The 19,306-nt window shown below is 35.2% G+C and overlaps 1 long non-coding RNA gene across 2 annotated transcripts; it reads left to right on the forward strand.

Moving 5' to 3' along the window:
- Positions 1-11,209: 11,209 nt before the first annotated feature.
- Positions 11,210-13,621, forward strand: LOC110878998. 2 transcript variants are annotated; one of them, XR_002558366.2, is made up of 5 exons: positions 11,235-11,450; positions 11,550-11,724; positions 12,272-12,626; positions 12,825-12,884; positions 13,312-13,621. It is a non-coding gene; the product is annotated as an uncharacterized LOC110878998 (long non-coding RNA). The 2 variants fall into 2 exon arrangements; XR_002558364.2 differs by having other exon boundaries at positions 11,210-11,450; positions 11,550-12,626.
- The last annotated feature ends 5,685 nt before the right edge of the window (positions 13,622-19,306 follow it).

Genomic DNA, 19,306 nt, shown 5'->3' on the forward strand with positions numbered 1-19,306 from the left:
AAATCTGTTTATATAACTGGGTAAACAATAGCTATGATTTGTAAATTTAATTCAAAAACTGGGTAAGCAGTAGCTATGTGATTTGTAAATTCAATTCAAAGTTCTTAATGAATATCGACTATCTGTGGTTTTAGTCTTCTAGTGAACGAAGTGTACAATCACTTTTTATAATGTTATTGAAACTTGATCAGACGTAAACCAATCACGGATCCAGTACATTAATACCCGGCTAAATTGTTAACAATCAAACCGGTTTTTTCTCATAAAACACGATTGAACCAGAAACCATTAGAAGAGGTTGAACTGGATTCAAGTAAAAAAACCAATGTGTAATCTTCATTTTTTTTGTAAAAGAGAGATATAATAATCAAAATAACTCTTCAAATAGAAATTACATCGAAATAGAAGAAAAACGATCAACAAGTTATATCGCTACCCATTTTTAAATAGCAAAACCAAATCTTTTAGAAACTACATCTACAGATCCTAATGTCAAAACTCAATAATAATGAACACAATCGAAGAACTCGAACTTTATTATCAAAAACTCTTCAAAGTTACAAGAGATTCAGTCATTACGAATTGATTGACTAAAGAAACAGAGATAACAGGGCAAAAAACAGAGACGACTGAGCCGCTAAAGATCTCGCACAGAACTTGCGAGTAGAAGATGATGCAGTATTTTGATAGAGGGACAAAGTGTGTGTCTGATGATGACTTACACACCAACCAGCAGCATAAATTGCAAAAAACCAAACCCTAGAAGGGCCTTCACAGCTACACACGACCACAGCCCAAAGGAGCCCAGCAAAGGCCAAAGACAAGACAAGATCTGGCCCACCTTGTAACACAGAAAAGGACCATTAAAGTAAAAAAGGCAAATAATAAGAATTGGTATGGTATTGAAACTGAAGTGTTAATTTCTTTAACAAACCCCCCCCCCCCCCCATTTTAATACCAAATGGATTAGAGAGCGCCAAACACTTACACATTTTAAGATGATCAACTGGTTGTAAACCTTTGGTAAAAAGATCCGCATATTGATTTAAGGAAGAGACGCTAACCGTTTTTACCATTCCAGATGCAATTTTTTCCCGAAGGAAGAACAAATCAATTTCAAAGTGCTTAGTTTTGTCATGAAAGACTGAATTCGCTGCTATGGACAGCGCAACAATGTTATCACATCTTAACTCAATAGGCAAAGTAACTTTGACCTGTAACTCTTGTAAGATGTTAACCAGCCACATTATCTCACATAAGGCAGCACACATAGATCTGTATCCTGCTTCAGCAGAAGATCTAGATACAACGCTTTACTTTTCCAGGAAATCAAAGACTTTCCCAGAAATATACAAAATCCTGTAACTGGCCTTCTGCTATCAATGCACTTAGCCCAATCAGAGTCGGCATAAGAAGATAACTCAAATTTATCACCCTTTTTAAACATTAAACCAGTACCAGGAGCACCTTTCAAATACCTCAACAACTTGAACGCAATTTAAGAATGAGCCATAGTTGGCTTGTGCATATATTGAGAAAGAAAATGAACAACATAAGCTATGTCAGGTCTGGTATGAGACAAGTAAATCAGTTTCCCAACCAACCTTTGATAATCATTAACATTAACAAAATTATTTTCTTCCTTTTTACACAGATTTGTGTTAACATAGTTTGCTTCAATAGGACATGAAATAGGTTTACATCCACTCATACCAAACTCATTCAAGAAATCCATACAATACTTTCTTTGAGTTAAACATGTTCCTTCTTGAGTTTTAATGACTTCAATTCCCAGAAAGAACTTCAGAAAACCTAAATCTTTGATTTTAAACTCAGACTGTAATAAATTTTTCACACTGTCAATTTCTTGTTTGCTATTACCAGTTAGAATGATATCATCCACGTAAACTAGCATAACAACAAACACATTTTCATTAGATTTTATGAACATAGAATAATCACATTTTGACTGACAAAATCCCATTTTCAAGAGAACGTTTACAAGCTTTTCATTCCACATTCGAGGAGCTTGCTTTAAACTATACAAGGATCTGTTTAGTTTGCACACCTTATTAAGATGATTGTCATTCAGACCTTCAGGCATAGACATGTAAACTTCCTCTTTTAAATTTCCATAGAGAAACGCATTGTTAACGTCTAGTTGATACAGAGGCCAATCATTTTGAACAGATAAGCTAACTATACATCTAATAGTTACCATTTTTATGACAGGGAGAAAGTTTCATCAAAGTCTATTCCTTCTCTTTGGTTGAACCCTTTAGCTACTAACCTAGCTTTGTACCTCTCAACTTCTCCATTTGACTTATATTTAACCCTAAAGATCTATTTACAGCCTATAGGTTTTCTCCCCTTAGGAAGATCAAAAAATAGACCAAGTATTATTCTTATGAAGAGCACTGAGCTCTTCATTCACGGCATTCACCCAATTACTATCCTTAGTAGCTTCTTGATACGAACTAGGTTCAATAATTTTATTGACATTTGAAGCAAAACAAATATTATCAGAAGGTAAGTTAGCATAATTAACAACTCTCTCGTAACCAAATTTAACCTTGCCCTCAACCACATAATCACCAAATTTCTTAGGAATAGACACAGACCTCGTGGATTTTCTAGTAGTGGTATGAGTACCCTCAGGAAGGTTTGATTCTTCATTGCTACTACTAGACTCAACCCTCACAGAATTAGGTTCAGGCTCATCCACTTGTTGATTACCAGCCATACCATCACCAGAGGATGGCTGCTGAGTATCAACATGAGGTGTTGATTCACTTGAACTACTGTGTTGCTGAGTCACAGTAGCTGAATCAGTTTCCACCTTCTCATCATCATCGGGATTTATGTCACTTGAAGATTCATAAAGGTCAAAAAATTTGAATTATTTAAAAACTCAGTGTTATCTAGATCAGATTTTGAAAACAGCTTAGTTTTATAGGGAAAGACATTTTCATGAAAGCTGACAGCCCTAGAAAAAATAAATTTCTTCTGGTCTAGACTCCAAACTTTGTAACCCTTTTTTAAATTTGAATATCCCATAAAAATACATTTTTCAGCTCTTTCATCAAGTTTATCAGGATTATTCAAAACAGTAAAGAAGCATAAGCAACCAAAAATCTTCAAGTGACTAAGAGAAGGTTCAAATCCAAAAAGTAACTCATAAGGTGATTTACCATTTAACACAGAAGAGGGTGTCCTGTTAATTAAGTATGAAGCAGTGAGGAACACCTGACTGAAACAATAAAGTTTTAGCAACATTGAGTAAGTGTCTGTGCTTTCTCTCAACAACACCATTTTGTTGAGGAGTGTAAGCACATGATGTTTGGTGAATGATCCCATGAGACTTAACAAAGTTGGACATTTTAGAATTTACGATTTCAGTTCCGTTGTCACTCCTAAAAACCTTGATATTTACTTCAAATTGAGTTTTCACAAGATTATAAAAACTTTGAATATTTTCAAAAACTTCAACCTTAGATTTCATGAGATACACCCAAACGGATCTAGAATAATCATCCACAACAGTGAGAAAGTATTTGAACCCTTCTATGCTTGAGACCTTATAGGGATCCCAAACGTCTAAGTGAATTAAGTCACCTATTCTAGATGTTTTATGTTCACTTAAAGGAAAAGGGACTCTGTGTTGTTTTGCTTCATGACAAACTTCACAAGGTTCAATATTAGTTTTATCAGATTTAAAATTTAAAACATTTAAGACTTGATCAGCAGGATGACGAAGTCGTGAGTGCCAGAGCTTTATAGTTTCAGCTTTATTAAAACAGACAATCACAGAATTGAAAGAATTACCACATAAATAAAGACCATCAGTTTGTCTACCAAGCACCAGGGTTTTCTTTAAGTACAAATCCTGAATATAACAAGTATCTTCATCAAACACAACCCTAAGTTGATTATCCTTGGCTAATTTATGCACAGAGATCAAATTGACACAGTATTCAGGGACCACAAAGACATCTCTTAAGATAACAGAGTTGGATAATTTGTAGCACCCTATTATAGTAACTTTGGCATCAGTACCATTAGGGTGTTTAACCGTTATATTATAATCAGAAACATCAACTTTATCGAACATATTTTCACTTGACATAATCATGTGCTGATTAGCACCAAAATCAATAATCCAACTCATATTATTTTGTGACCAAGTTTTACTGTTAAAAGAATAAGATCTCTTGTAACAACCTAAAGATGAGATCACATTATGACATTTACCTCCAACATTTGTCTTAGACCCATCATCAGCCTTTTTCTCATTAAGCAAGCCTAGAAGTTTAGTGAACTGATCTGAAGTAAGAGAATTCAAAGAATTGCTAACAGATTTGTCACTAACAGAGTGATTAATAGTACTGTTTATAGAAGAATTAGCAAAACAATTAGGTTTAGAACATTGATTGTTATCCTGATTAGGTCGTTGTCTAACATTAGATGGGTATCCATGAAGCTCAAAACATTTGTCCACCACATCTCCTATTTTATTATAGTGAGTGCACTTCAAGGATTAGAACCTTTGAAAAAATGTTTTTTTTTTTATTTTCATTGAATTGATTAGTTTTAGCAGCGAACCCAACATTAGGAACCTTAGAGGAACTATTTGAATCCCTATGTGATTCCTCTCTAGATATTATAGAAAAAACAGTTTTGACAGTTGGAAGAGGATCTCTTGTTAAAAGATTTGTTCTAACCTGCTGATAAATGTCATCTAATCCCATCAAGAACTGCATGAGTTTAATGAAATGATTAAATTCATTGAACTTAGTAGAAGCATGGCAAGTACAAGAAGGCAGTTGCAGCATAGCATCAAATTGTTTCCACATAGTATTAATTCTGTGATAATATTCAGACACCCTAGTTACATTTTGACTGACTGGGTTAATTTTTTGAAATAAGCCAAATACAACCGAGCCATCTATTTTATTATAAGTTTCCTTAAGATCATCCCACACCTCAGATGCAAGTTTAGAATAAACTTGACCAACATACAGTTCATCAGAAACAGAGTTCAAAATATAAGTTAAAACAATTGAATTGCACCTATCCCACTGACTAGCTAAGACTTCATTAGTTGTTGACCTTTTACAAGATCCATCAATAAACCCTAGTTTATTTTTAGCCAATAAAGCAAGTTGCATAACATTTGACCATACCACATAATTTTCTGTTCCTTTCAACTTGATATTAACAATAGTAAGACCACTAGAATCACTGGCATGTAAATAAAGTGGATCACTAGCATCAAGTTTACTAACCAAAGTGACAGATGATTCGGACTTTTCTGTATTATCCCCCATAGAAAATCAACACAATAAACAGATAAGTAGTAAGGAACACAAGATCAGCAAGTAGGTATAGAAAAAAAAATAAGTCACAGACAGATAATCAACAAGACCAGCAAGTAGATAATCAATAAGACACAAAAAAACACGAATAAATAAACAGAGAAAACCAGAAAACAAGGGTCGGCGAAACTGCACCAGTGTTCCCGATCGCTGGTTCGTCACTAAATAGGTGCCAGCGCAGGTCTTAGTGCAGGAGCCACTTACCTACAACTTAACACTTAAGAGAAGAAAAAATAGAAAGGTCTCACCGAGGGGATTTCCCAAGTTAGAGTTCGCCAAAAAAACTCATTGTTGTAACCTTCACTTAGGGTTACAGATTGTGAGGCAAAGACGACAAGATCTGCACCCGTACAGCTGAACAACCCAGATCCGACGAACAGCCGAACAACCCAGATTCGATGAAGATCAGAAACCCTAATTTCAGAGCTTAGGACAAACGACTAACAGAGACAAATTAGTCAACAATAATCAGCAGCGGAAAACACCAAGAGAATATGATTCACCCTTTGAGCTTTGACACCATATCAGAAAACTCAATAATAATGAACACAATCAAAGAACTCGAACTTTATTATCAAAAACTCTTCAAGGTTACAAGAGATTCAGTCATCACAAATTGATTGACTGAAGAAACAGAGATAACATGGCAAAAAACAGAGACGACTAAGCCACTAAAGATCTCGCGCAGAACTTACGAGTAGAAGATGATGCAGTATTTTGATAGAGGGACAAAGTGTGTGTCTGATGATGACTTACACACCAACCAGCAACATAAATAGCAAAAAACCGAACCCTAGAAGGGCCTTCACAGCTACACACAACCACAGCTCAAAGGAGCCCAGCAAAGCCCAAAGACAAGATAAGATCTGGCCCACCTTGTAACACAGAAAAGGACCGTTAAAGTAAAAAGGACAAATAATAAGAATTGGTATGGTATTAAAATTGAAGTGTTAATTTATTTAACACTATGCATGATCCTTTGGATTCAAGTTGATTTGTGTTTTTTAGTATCCAATTTGTAAAAGGAGAGAACCCTTGGGTTTAATATTTGTGCGATGTGGATGATTTTCTAGTTCCATATTTATTGACAAAAAGATTCGGTTCTAGTGTGATGAGACATTAAAATCTTCGTATTTTGTTTCTTGATAATTCTATTAGATAATATCTTTAAATTCGCAATATATTTTTATTTTTTAATTATTTTAAACATAGTCAATATAACAACGTAGCTTTCCTAATTAAACTTTTTAAGTAGCATTTATATAGTTTTTAAGTTAATCATGTGGCTCAGTCGGTTTTCTGAGACTGGTTTGATAGTTCAACCGATGAATTAGTATTGCAACGATATGGTTATCGATCTATCTGTTTGTCAAAACATTGATTTTGTTTATATCTAGCTTTATTAATCTAACTTTTAATGTCTGATAACATTTTTATACTTTAAGGTTAATTCAGTTATCAGAAACTTAAAATCCAAATTTATGCAACCAATAGAGTTTTCATGTAGATGCATTATGCTGTAGTTCAATCAACTTCATAGAGCATTATTCAGCATGTCAGATCAACTTTTCTTTTCTGACTTTACATTTACTTTGTCAAAGCTAATAAAAATAAAGAATTTTTAATACCGACTTATTTTCATGAAAGAATTTCCATGTTGTTTGTTTTGAAATAGAGTTCGGTGGTTTGTTTGGAACTGAATAATATTAACTTATCATACTCAACCGTAAAAAAGGGTTATATGGTGTTGTCATCAGTCTGCTAAAAATATAACCTAGATTATTTTCTAGGTTACAACTTACAACAATACAACATCTATTTTATTAAATTATATTAAACTAAAAAGTCCAGAAACTTAACACAATAGTCAATACATAGTACAAGTGAAGATATTATATTTGGTTTTGAAGGTAGAGGATCCTGTAAAAAGTGCCTAAAGTGTGAGAAGTGTGAGAAGTGTATTATAACACTATATATAACACTATATAACACCATATAAACACCGTATAACAATATATAACACCATATAATACCATATAACACTTTGTAATACTATATATCATTATATAACAAATATAACACTATAGGTTGTCTGATAGCATGTCTATGATAGATGTATAGTGTTATATTTGTTATATAATGATATATGGTGTTACATAGTGTTATATGGTATTATATGGTGTTACATAATGTTATACGGTGTTTATATGGTGTTATATAGTATTATATATAGTGTTATAATACACTTCTTACACTTCTCACACTTTAGGCCCTTTTTACACTATCCTTACCCTGGTTTTGAATTCAACTTCTATTTTCTTTTTTATAAAGAACCGTCATTGGTAACTTTGTCCCTACAACTTGTGTATGCTTTTGGTCGGAGTCAAATACAAATGGAAACCAACCTTTTACCTTTAAAGCGCTTTGAAACGTTTGTTCAATAAAGGCTTATCTTTCATATAAGGACCACAAAACCCAAAAATGAAAAAGGATATCCACAAAATATTTGGTAGATTCTTTAAGACTTGCATGTTGTGGGCTCAATGACATTTAAATGTTGGATGTACAAATTTTGTTTGCTGTATAAAGAAAGACATGTCTAGATTTTTATGACAATTATTCTCTAATCTTTGTGAATAAAATATCATAACGTTTTAAAGACTACTTTTTTTCATAAAATATCAAGTACATGTCTCTCCTATTTTAACCTTTCAGAGAAAGAAAAAAGTTATATGGAAACATATCATAAAACCATTTTTTCAGATTATGCATTAGATGATTGCTACTCTCATTTTATATAATAGAGAAGAAGGCATTCACTAAATTTTTTAGCAAATTTACATAGGTTAGGTTGACATCTACAACTCTTCTAACTCCAAGTAACGTCAAGGATTCGGAGAAAGTTAGCAAGAAAGAAACTTAGCTCCTATCTCTATGAATTCAAAGTAGTTTTTATGATTTTTACGTTTTAAACATTGGGTTTTTTTTAAATATTTCAGTTTGTTTGACGTGGTTGTTTGATCTTTATATGCTTTTTTTATATATATGAATGAACTATCCTTTTTTAACCAATATTTTTTTTTCTTTTTAACTTAATCAACTTATCATTTGTCGTGTAAGGATTTCATCACGTTATTATAATATGTTTATGAATTTTATTAGTTGAAAATTCAATTAAAAGCATAATATAATATAATTTAAAAACAAACAATATAACATTTTGTATGGGTTTACGAAACACTTTTATACTGAGATCTCATTAAGAATTAAAAGGTTATTAGCCTTACACGAAAACTATGAATACACAGGGAGACAAATTTTTATTATTGAGTTTGAAAATGTTTGTTTATGTACTTTTTATTATTAAAAACTAAATTTTCCTAACCCGGGATGTTCCCGGGTGATAGCCTAGTCAATCTCTTATACTAAAGCAAAATAATGTTGACTTTTTGACCTTGATGTTGCAATGCTCTTTGGCCAGAGAATTGGTGTTTGATCGGCAAAATGCTTTTCCCCCTCTCTCCTCATTTGTGAAACCGCCTAATGAAGAATGTTTATATGGAAACCCAATCAATTCCCAATCAATCAGTTGAAATTCCTCTATCTTCCTCTACACGCTTCTCAATCATCCTCTCCTTTTTCTTCTGCTTTTGTGAGTTCTGTATATTTTAGTATTTAGGGTTATTTCTTGGATAACATAGTAGATGTTGAAAGAAGATGCAAATGGTGGAGAATTTTATCCAATTCTTCAGGTATAACTTCTATCGCTTAATGTTTCCGTCAATCTTAATTAGGGTTTTTTATTCAGAATGTCCATCAATCTCTCCTTTTTCAACCAATCGCTGATGTTGAGTACAGATGTTTCGTTGAAGGCTCAGTTACATGGTGGTGAGGCGACGCATACGGTGGTGGATGTGATGTAGGAGGTTGATACGGTGCAGCCGCAGCCGCATTTACCACTTCTGCGTGAACCTTCTTCAATCTGAATGAAGAAAGCAACAATAGGTATGTTTAAATCTCGATCTTTATTGTTATTCTACAAATTGATTCAGCATACAAATTGATTCACTAGAACCTGTATCTTTCTCAATCATTTTTCTATTCGTTTTCCCTAAATACTTCAAACAAACCCTAGAGCTATTCGTCTCCCATCGCAAGCAAGCATCAAGTTCACTTTTCTTCTATCTCTAATGGACTCAGTATTTCAGTGTATGCTTTCTTTCATGATTCGTGTTTATTATGTGTATAATATTGATTTAACATTACTTTCTTCATCAATTTCACTTGATTCTGTTTGAAACCGGGTTTTGAAATTCCTCAGGTGTGTGGATCCGGTTTCGTTTGGTTTAATCTTAATATGTGATATCTATTCTAATATTTTTCTTCGTATTGGATCAATATTTAGATCAATATAGTTATTTATTCTATCTGAAATGTTTGATCAATGGGCTGTTGTGATATGTATTAAAATTTTAACATCTTTATCCTAAAACGCCACTAATTATGTTTTATTTTCTCAATATGAAGATTTGACACATGATATCTATTGAAACTAACAATGTCATGAATTTGTTGCGAAACAGGTAATTATGTTGTCCACCAAGTGTTCGATTAAATGTCTAATTGAATTTGGGTTTTGCCCGCCAGGTGTTTGTTGAAATGTCTAGTTGAATTTTGCTTTTGGTTTTTTGGTTTTGTAGGTGTTTATTAGAGTAGATTACTTTATTTTTCCATAAAAAGATGATTAGTTAAGAGTTGCAAGTGTATTTATTTTCCAGGTTGCATCGCTGTGCTATGTCTCCTTTTCACTATAAACTACCAACAAAAGCCTTAACTGGGAAATTGCAGTTGTTTTAGTCCATGGAGTAGCATGCCTCTTCTATTTTTGCAAACTTGATTTTGGTGGTTTTTTGAAAGACTTTTCTACTACAAGCATTTTGTTATGATCAAAAGGATACCTTTTTCACTAGCAATATTCCATTAGTCTTATACTAATTTGCACAGGTATGTAGCTTATAGCTATATATTGTAGTATTCGTCATTATTATTTGAGAAGCTTGCAATGGTTATGCTTCCTCTTCCAACTACTCTGTAAAGATTAGTTTTAGATGGGAAGTAGAAAGTTGCTCGACATTTTTGTCGGCATTATTGGTTTCTTTGACAAATAAGAACGACCAACATGTTAACTTTGAAATTTATTCGAATCCTGATGGCAATTTGAGCATCGTAACCTTGAGATTAGGAAGCTGGATCACAACCGATTCAGATTGTAAGTTTCTTTAATTGTACAATTTATTATTAAAAATTACTTTTAATATTTAAATATCCAGCAATGACCAATTTGAGTTAAAAAAAGGTCAACCACTAATGATGAATTGAGTTTATTATTTGTGTGTTTTTGGTGTTTTGCAACAGTTGTGGTCCTGGAGCTTTGACTCAGTATGATCAACAAATAAAGCATTTGAAGATTAACTGGCTATATTAAGGATGAAAACGATTTGTGTTTATTGTTAAACACTTATGTTCAAAACAATGTTAGATTGTAGCTGCATGACCTCAGAATGGTAAATCTTTCAATCTTTTGTTAGTTTCTAGCTGCATGATCTTAGAATTATATGTTAAGATAAGAGCTAATGTGTAGGAATGTTAAGGGATCATTTATTTAATTTAGTTGACGTTTTATTTTAGTGGTCTAATCCACATAAAAATAAAAGAAATAAAATGTCCTGGATCTAAAAGTAGAAGCCAGCGACATTTTGGTTCAATGGTACTAGGTGTGGACCTATGTGTTTATCCACACAAAAGTGGTGTGGGATCACGTCCTCCAAAGTGGGCAACACGTGGATTTTAGAGCGTTTGTCATTAAAATAAAGAATCTATAAACAGAAATATAGGTAGAATTAGCAAAATGAAAAAAAAAAACAAGGGAACCGACAAATGGCGCAAATGAAATTATTCTTTTGACTGCAATAGCAATCCATGCAGCTTTTGGCATTTTAAATCTTCACCATGTGGGAATATTATGGGAAAACCTTGAGCAAACATTTGATTTTTACCAGAACCTATTCCTATTGGGTATGTGGCATTTTCCTTTTCTAGACCATAATTTAATGTATCGTCCTCTTTCTCTTTCTGGTTTATAAAAACTAACCATTATAGGTTGTATATAACCAGGTGTGTGAAGATAAAAGAGGCAAGACCTCATGATAAGCTCCCATATAGGAGATGCATGACCCTGGGTTGATTCTAAGATGATTCACTTGATGGAACTGCCAAATCCTGACCCTCCAACAGGCAAGCCCCAGCATGGACGGCGAGATCGTCGTGAATTTTTCGCAAGAACACTAAGGTTTGTTGTCTCTTATTTCACAAGTATATTTTGATTATAGACGTAGTGATTTTTTTTTTCAATTAGAGACCCAATTTCACATGTTATTTAAATTTTCCCACCATTTGGTATAAATTATTCATCATTCAAGAATGTCGGCATAATTAATATATTCTTTATTAAATAGATGTCTAACTTCACGTTGTGACTAAACGTTTACTGCATAATTGAGCTAATTAATATACAAATTACTTCAAAATGTAATTATATAATTGTGAATTGTAAATTCACTCATTAATTTGACAAAAGCGTTGTAATATAGGAATAAACGTCTTCATCTCAACAGAGTGGTGGGTGAGGTCCACACACCAACTAAAACTTATAAACTACTTTACCATAATAATCCTCCTGATGTATCTTGATTATGTTCTCTTTTTAGAACAAAAATGAAACAAAAGTTATATTTGTATATATAAATAGTTCGATACACAAAATTTATATCACAACTATTTATTCACCAGTTGGTATGGATTTCACAGAATTGGTATTACTAACATCACACTTTTAGATTAAGGCATGGATTTTCAAAGCAAGCAAAGTTTGATCTATATGTCATCAGTCAGTCAATTGGATGATGGAGACCAAAAGAGGTTTACACGATGGTTGGAGTGGTGATGTTTGACGGGTGTTGTTTCCGTTGACCTAACCGCTGGAAGCCGGATGACAAGTGGTGGTTACATGATGATCACGGTGTGGTTGTCGATGGTGGTTATTTGGATGATAAACGGGTGGTGACCGGAAGCTAGGAGTCTTATACGGTTTCTGTAGAGATGACTCAACACTTAATCAACTCGGTCAACTATGGTAAACAGAGACGAGACATGTCAGATTCGTTTAACAATAGAAATGGAGGATTCAAAGAGGTATAAGCAAAAACATTTGAACTAAGAAAACGTTTAATTATTTAATAGTTCATATAAGCGTTTGCTTGGAATCGGTGGGTTGTTTAGTTTCAAGTGTATGTTCATTTTGTTGCTTACCTTTTCTATTATCTTTACTGCTGATTTTTTGATCTTTAATTTGCACCATAGACAATTTGAAACAAGCGTTGGAACTTGCAGGTTCTGGTGCAAATTGTGCTATTATACATTATAAAGCAAGAGTTCCTTACTTATTGTGAGGTACATTATGCAAACTACATAGTAAGTTATTTGAAGCCAAAAAGGACGTGACCAATTAAAAAATATTTCTTTCATCTTATTGATGTTTATTTTTATGAAGAAAGGGTGTGGTTGATGGATAAAATATTAGGCCTAACTATCATGCAGTCTTTTGGTGAAGAACTTGAAATATAACTTTATTTATTGGTATTTATTTACCCCCGAAATACAGCTTTATTTATCGGTAATTATTGACCTGTTTACTTATAAATGGGTTTGGTCAAACAAGTCAAACATAAAAAGAAACTTAAAGAAGACTGGTTCAAATGGATCGAACGGGTTGAAAGTTGCTTAAAATTTTTTGTTAGTGCATAATTTAAATATTTAGATTACTATTGGATAATGGAAAGTTTTTGTGATCTCAATGTTTCTCATTTGGTATTTGCAGGCTCCGACACGTTTCCGAGAAGTGACCAACATATGTCTCACTACATATGGGGATACAACGCATGAGCATAAGGATATTTAGTAGCAGATTTTGGCAAAAGATCAACCAAATAAGAAGCTTAAATAGGAACGAGATAAATGGATTGAACGTTTACTTTTCTATTTTAATATTTACGTTACTACTTGAACGTTTGTTTTATTAAAAGTTTTATGTAAACACTCGTAAATGGTATTTTTTGTTGTTGGTCCACCCGTGTAACACACGAGAACTTAGACTAGTTATTATAATATATGATTAATTTTACAGGTTACCTTGCCGTGTATACATATTGTAAATTAAACTATTCTATACGTAATTTACCAAAAATAATGCGTTTTAAAAATCTATATGGACCATTATAGCATTTATTCCTAACGAATGAATGGTCGTCTCCGGATCTCAATCCCAATGGTCAACCAGCTACATTTAAACCCTAAGATCTTACTATTCTTTCTCGACCCAACCTCTTAATTAAGGCTATGGGGTATGGGGCTTGGGTTGGGGCGTGGCTTGGGGCATGGCCCTTGGGGCTTGGGTTTTAAGCCGGGCGTGGGGCGGTCTTGACAACCTAGCTGGCTGCCTCCCATTCGCTCACCCCGCCATGTCATAGCGGCCATTTAAAAGTTTGAATTTTAAATTCAAACCGTTTGGGGGAAAACCAAACCGCCACTCGGGTCTCCCAACAACCCCTATAAAATGTAACCCCCAACCCACTGGTCCCCCCATCCCACGAACCCGTTACCCCACCGGCTACCCACTTCTCTCGAACCCGCTAACCCACTGGTCCCCCCATCCCACGAAGAACATGGCATCTTGGACTCACGAGGAAGAATTGGCTCTCGTCACAAGCGTCGTTGACGCTATGAAGAGGCGGCAACCGGGCCAAACAAAATGTTGGCTGGAAGCATTCACAACCAACCGAGTCGGTAACGACCGCCACAACCTCAACGCGTGCCAACACAAATGGCGCGAGCTACGGCCCAAGCTCGATCGTTTCAAAGCTTACTACGAAGCCGTTCCGAGCAGCGAGTTAAGCCACGAGGACCTGGTGGCGGTGGCAAACATAGAGTTTTGAGGCAAAGAGCGAAAGGCGTTCGACAAGATCGCCCTTTTTGAAATTTATCTAACGCTCTAGGTTTGTTATTTTGTAATTTTTAGAAATTATGTAATTTTTAGGATTATGTAATTTTTAAAAATTTAATGAAGTTGTAGGTTTTTTTTATAAATGTTGTGTGAATTTTATAAATTTTTTGTATTTTTTTTAACAATCTGCCACGCGGTGCACCCAACCAAAGCCCCGCCATACCCCGCGGACACGTCACTAGGCGGTGGGGGGCTCCCATTCCACGTGTCAACAAATGCCCCAACCCAAGCCCAACCCAAGTCCCACCATACCCCACGGTCTAAGCCCAATGATGTTATTTATAATTCTTTTTTCTTGGTCCACTAATTTCAATTTGGTGTAGTTATTTTGTTGACTAAAGGATTATAGACCGATAAATTTGATTGGGGTGATTAACAAAACGATATCCAAGATTCTAGCAAATAGGTTAAAGAAGGTGATCGGGGGCATCATTTCGGAAAATCAGACAACTTTTCTTAAAGGAAGATATGTTCTCGATAGCCCTTTAATGTTATATGAACTTATCGCTTGGATTAAAAAAGAGAATAAAAAGGCTTTACTTTTAAAAATTGATTTTCAAAAGCCTTATGATAACGTCAATTGGAAGTTCCTTTTAGATATCATGGATCAAATGGGTTTTCCGGGGTTATAGTGTAAATGGGTTGAAGGGGTTCTAGTTTCAGCTAGATCCTCGGTCCTGGTAAATGGGTCCCCTACTTTTGAGTTCAGCTGCTCCAAAGGTGTTAGGCAAGGAGACCCGTTGTCTCAGTTTTTGTTCGTTTTGGTTATGGAAGCTCTATCCGGAATTTTTTGTAAAGCTGGGGTTGAAGGATTATTCAAAGGAATTCAAACTCCTAATAATAGTCCGAAAATCTCTCATTTGTTTTACGCGGATGATGCTCTTTTGATGGGGGATTGGGATATGGTGAATGTGTTAAATGTGACTAGATGTTTGAGAATTTTTTATATATGTTCGGGTTTAAAGATTAACCTACATAAATCTAACTTATACGGGTTGGGAGTGGAAGATGGTGAGATAAGGGATATGGCAAAGGTGGTGGGGTGTAATTCTGTAACACTCATCTTATTTATTCATTTGTTTAATCATAAAATACCGACTTTTTAAATCAAAATGCATAATTAGCGAAAAACTTAGTTAGAACTAAGATATACATTGTTATAGAGTTTAGACATAGTCAACTAACTAGATAAAGATGTTCAACATTCAGTATTGTTTACAAAACATCATGGTTTAAACTAAATTAGATTAGCACGTAAGCACTCAAAACTTGTGTTCGGTTCTTGATACCCTTGCTTGATCGACATCCATAGCTAACGAGCATCACCTGAGGTCAAAACCATATCAAATGTTAGTTTTGACAACTTATTAATGAGCATACACAAGCTCCAATAACATACATGTAACAGAAAAATAAAAATCTTGGATCTTGGTCTGTAGCGCCATGCGCCAGACCCATGTTTGTCATTCGCGTGCCACGGGCGGCCCCGCGTGTCGCACTAGAATTGAGTTGCCCCGTCGCGTGGCGCGGGGGAGTGCATTTTCCAGCAGGTCACTGGACCTGCATATTTGCCCAGCTATGAAAATTTGTAAAAATCTAACTTTAAACCATCATAACTTTTTACTCGGTTGTTCGTTTTAGTCGATTCTTTTTCCTATGAGTCCGTAATAAAATTACGGATCCAACCATGTAAATTTTACACAACGAAAACCAAATTATGTACGAATGGTTCACAAAATCTTTGTTTCAATTATTCAACCCATTAGCTATATGTGCTTAGTACCATTTTTCAGTTCTAAAACTTTTTAGACGTAATTACTCAAATTGCCATCAGGATTCGAATAAAACTTTTTATGCTCACTTAGAATTTCATGCTTGTTTCTCAAAATTCAAGCATACCGCTTCAAGCAACACTTACAATCGATTTCTACCGTTTGACCCGATATCTCGGATTTGTAAACTTAAATTAGCATAACCAATTCATTGACGTATTACTATCCAATACTAACGCAATATGAGACTCTCAAGCCTTTTCACACATGATGACTTTAAAAGCACAGTTTTGACCCGTTTGGTTGTCGAGTGAAAACCATCAAGCCAAACTATTTACAACCATTATTTTGACCCGTTTGATTGTCGAGTGGGCTTCGCCACTTCAATGACACATCAAACGCGTACGTTACGCTATGACACCAATAACACTAATTTCTAACATTTATGCATAATACCACGGGACTAAAGTCACGTACCTTTAGAGCACACCTTCAAACGTGTATCCCCTCCGGCTTGTCCACTCGACGATCCGGATTCTTTGCCTAAAGAGTTCAATTCACAACCAATTTAGAACTCTTTTCATAATCATTACCGCATAATTTGCTATAATAATCAAATCTGCGTTTTCATCCAATTTTTAACATTTTAATCCTCACTTAGGCCTTTAACAAACACCTAGCGGGTCAAATTTTTACATAGTTAGAACCAAGTTCATGACTTGTCATTTTCATCTAAATCAACATTGATTAGGCGATTTACACATGTTTTAGCATCAATATTTCAGGAATTTCTTCATAAAACTCGGATTACACTAGAACAAGAATCATAATCTTAGTGCTTATCAAGTTCCTACAAAACCCATTAATCACCTACAATGGTGATTATGAACCCTACAAGTATCATGCATGATTTTAACAAGAAATCATCTAGGGTTTATCCCTAGACATCATATCGCTTCCAATTTCATGTATACAACACATAATCAAGCTCAATTTCCATTTTCATAATTGACCTAGAATTTAAGATGAATCAAAACATCAAGATTTTGCATACCTTATGACCCCTTCAACAAGGTGATCACTAATCCGTGCTTGAAATTCGATTTGGAACTGATTTGAACTCTCAATTTGATCAATTTTGACAAGAACTAGGGTTTGGTGGGGAGCCTTATGTCGCCCCTGTGTTCTTGTTCGACCAGACATACCTTTGTGTGTGTTTGGAGTGTGTTATTTTATTTTTATTAAATCAAGTTTTACAACATAAGCCCCTCAACTTTTGTTTAGTTTATAATTTAGGCATTTTAGTTCCTTCATGTGTTACTACAAGACAACTAACTAACTAGGTTATTTATTCCCTAGTTAGCTTATTCTCATTTATTTTGTACTTCAAAATTCTAATATAAAGTTTTATAAATTTCGGGGTGTTACAAGTCCACCCCCCTTAAAAAGGGTTTCGTCCCCGAAACCAGAATATGTACCGAAAAGTGTAGGGTAGAGACGTCTCATCTCCTCCTCGGACTCCCGTATGGTATCCAAACCTTTCCTGTGCTCCCCCTTGACCTTTTCTTGGTCAATTTCTTTGTTTCTTAAACTCTTCACTTTACGATCTAAAATTGCAATCGGCTTTACTGCGTAATTGAGACTGTTATCCACCTCGATGTCGTCATAGTGGATATAAGCAGTTTCGTCGGCTAGACATTTTCGAAGATGTGACACGTGGAACGTGCTATGTATCCCACTCAACTCCTCGGGCAATTCCAGACGGTATGCTACCTTACCGACCCGTTCGATAATTTTGAATGGCCCAATAAACCTCGAGCTTAACTTTCCCCTTTTTCTGAACCGGATAATCCCCTTCCACGGTGATACCTTTAACATAACCTTGTCACGGACTTGAAACTCAATTGGTCTTCTTCTTTTGTTTGCATACGATTTTTGTCGATCCTGAGCCGCTTTCAAGTGAGCTCGGACCAAGTCAATTTTCTCATTCGTGATTCGGACTACATCCTTATGAGCAAGTTCTCGCGGACCAACCTCACCCCAACACACCGGGGTCCGGCATTTTCTACCGTAAAGCATCTCGTATAGAGCCATACCGATGCTTGCGTGGTAACTATTATTATATGAAAGTTTGACCAATGGTAGATAGACATCCCAACTACCCCCGAAGTCGATAATGCATGCCCGTAACATATCCTCCAACGTCTGTATTGTTCTTTCACTTTGTCCATCCGTTTGTGGATGGTACGTGGTGCTAATGAACAATTTAGTTCCCATCTATTCTTGGAATTCGCGCCAAAAGTTCAAAGTAAACCGAGTATCTCTATCTAACACAATAGACACTGGTACCCCGTGACGTGCCACTATTTCATTAGTAATTTAGTATACACCTTTGACATCTTTTCGGATGTATAAGTCTCAAGAATCGGAATGAAGTGAGCACTTTTTGTCAATCTATCCACAACTACCCATATAGCATCGAAACCGCGGTTGGTTATGGGCAGTTTGGTCAACAAGTCAATCGTGATTTGTTCCCATTTCCAGACTGGGATATCTAACGGTTGCAGTTTACCATACGACTTTTGATGTTCTGCTTTGACTTGCAAACACGTCATGCACTTCTCCACATATTTTACAACATCCCTTTTCATTCCGGGCCACCAATAGTTTTGCTTTAAATCATTATACATCTTGGTTGCCCCCGGATGAATTGAATAACGGGATTTATGGGCTTCGTCAAGTAGGAGCGCCTTGGCTCCACACGAATTTGGAACCCATATCCTCCCAAAACGCGTCTTTAGCCCTTGGTTATCATCTGCCAATTCTTTCAATTGCCCAACTATCCTTTCCTTTTTTACATTTTCCTCCTTCAATGCTTCGATTTGAGATTTCCGGATTTGTTCAAGTAAACCCGATGTTACAATTAGTTGCATTGATCGCACTCGAATGGGCGTATAATCTACGTTTCGGCTCAACGCATCCCCCACCACATTAGCCTTCCCCGGGTGGTAATGTATATCACAATCGAAATCTTTGACAGT

The sequence above is a fragment of the Helianthus annuus genome, chromosome 9 (assembly GCF_002127325.2).
Source record: "Helianthus annuus cultivar XRQ/B chromosome 9, HanXRQr2.0-SUNRISE, whole genome shotgun sequence".
NCBI lineage: Eukaryota > Viridiplantae > Streptophyta > Magnoliopsida > Asterales > Asteraceae > Helianthus > Helianthus annuus.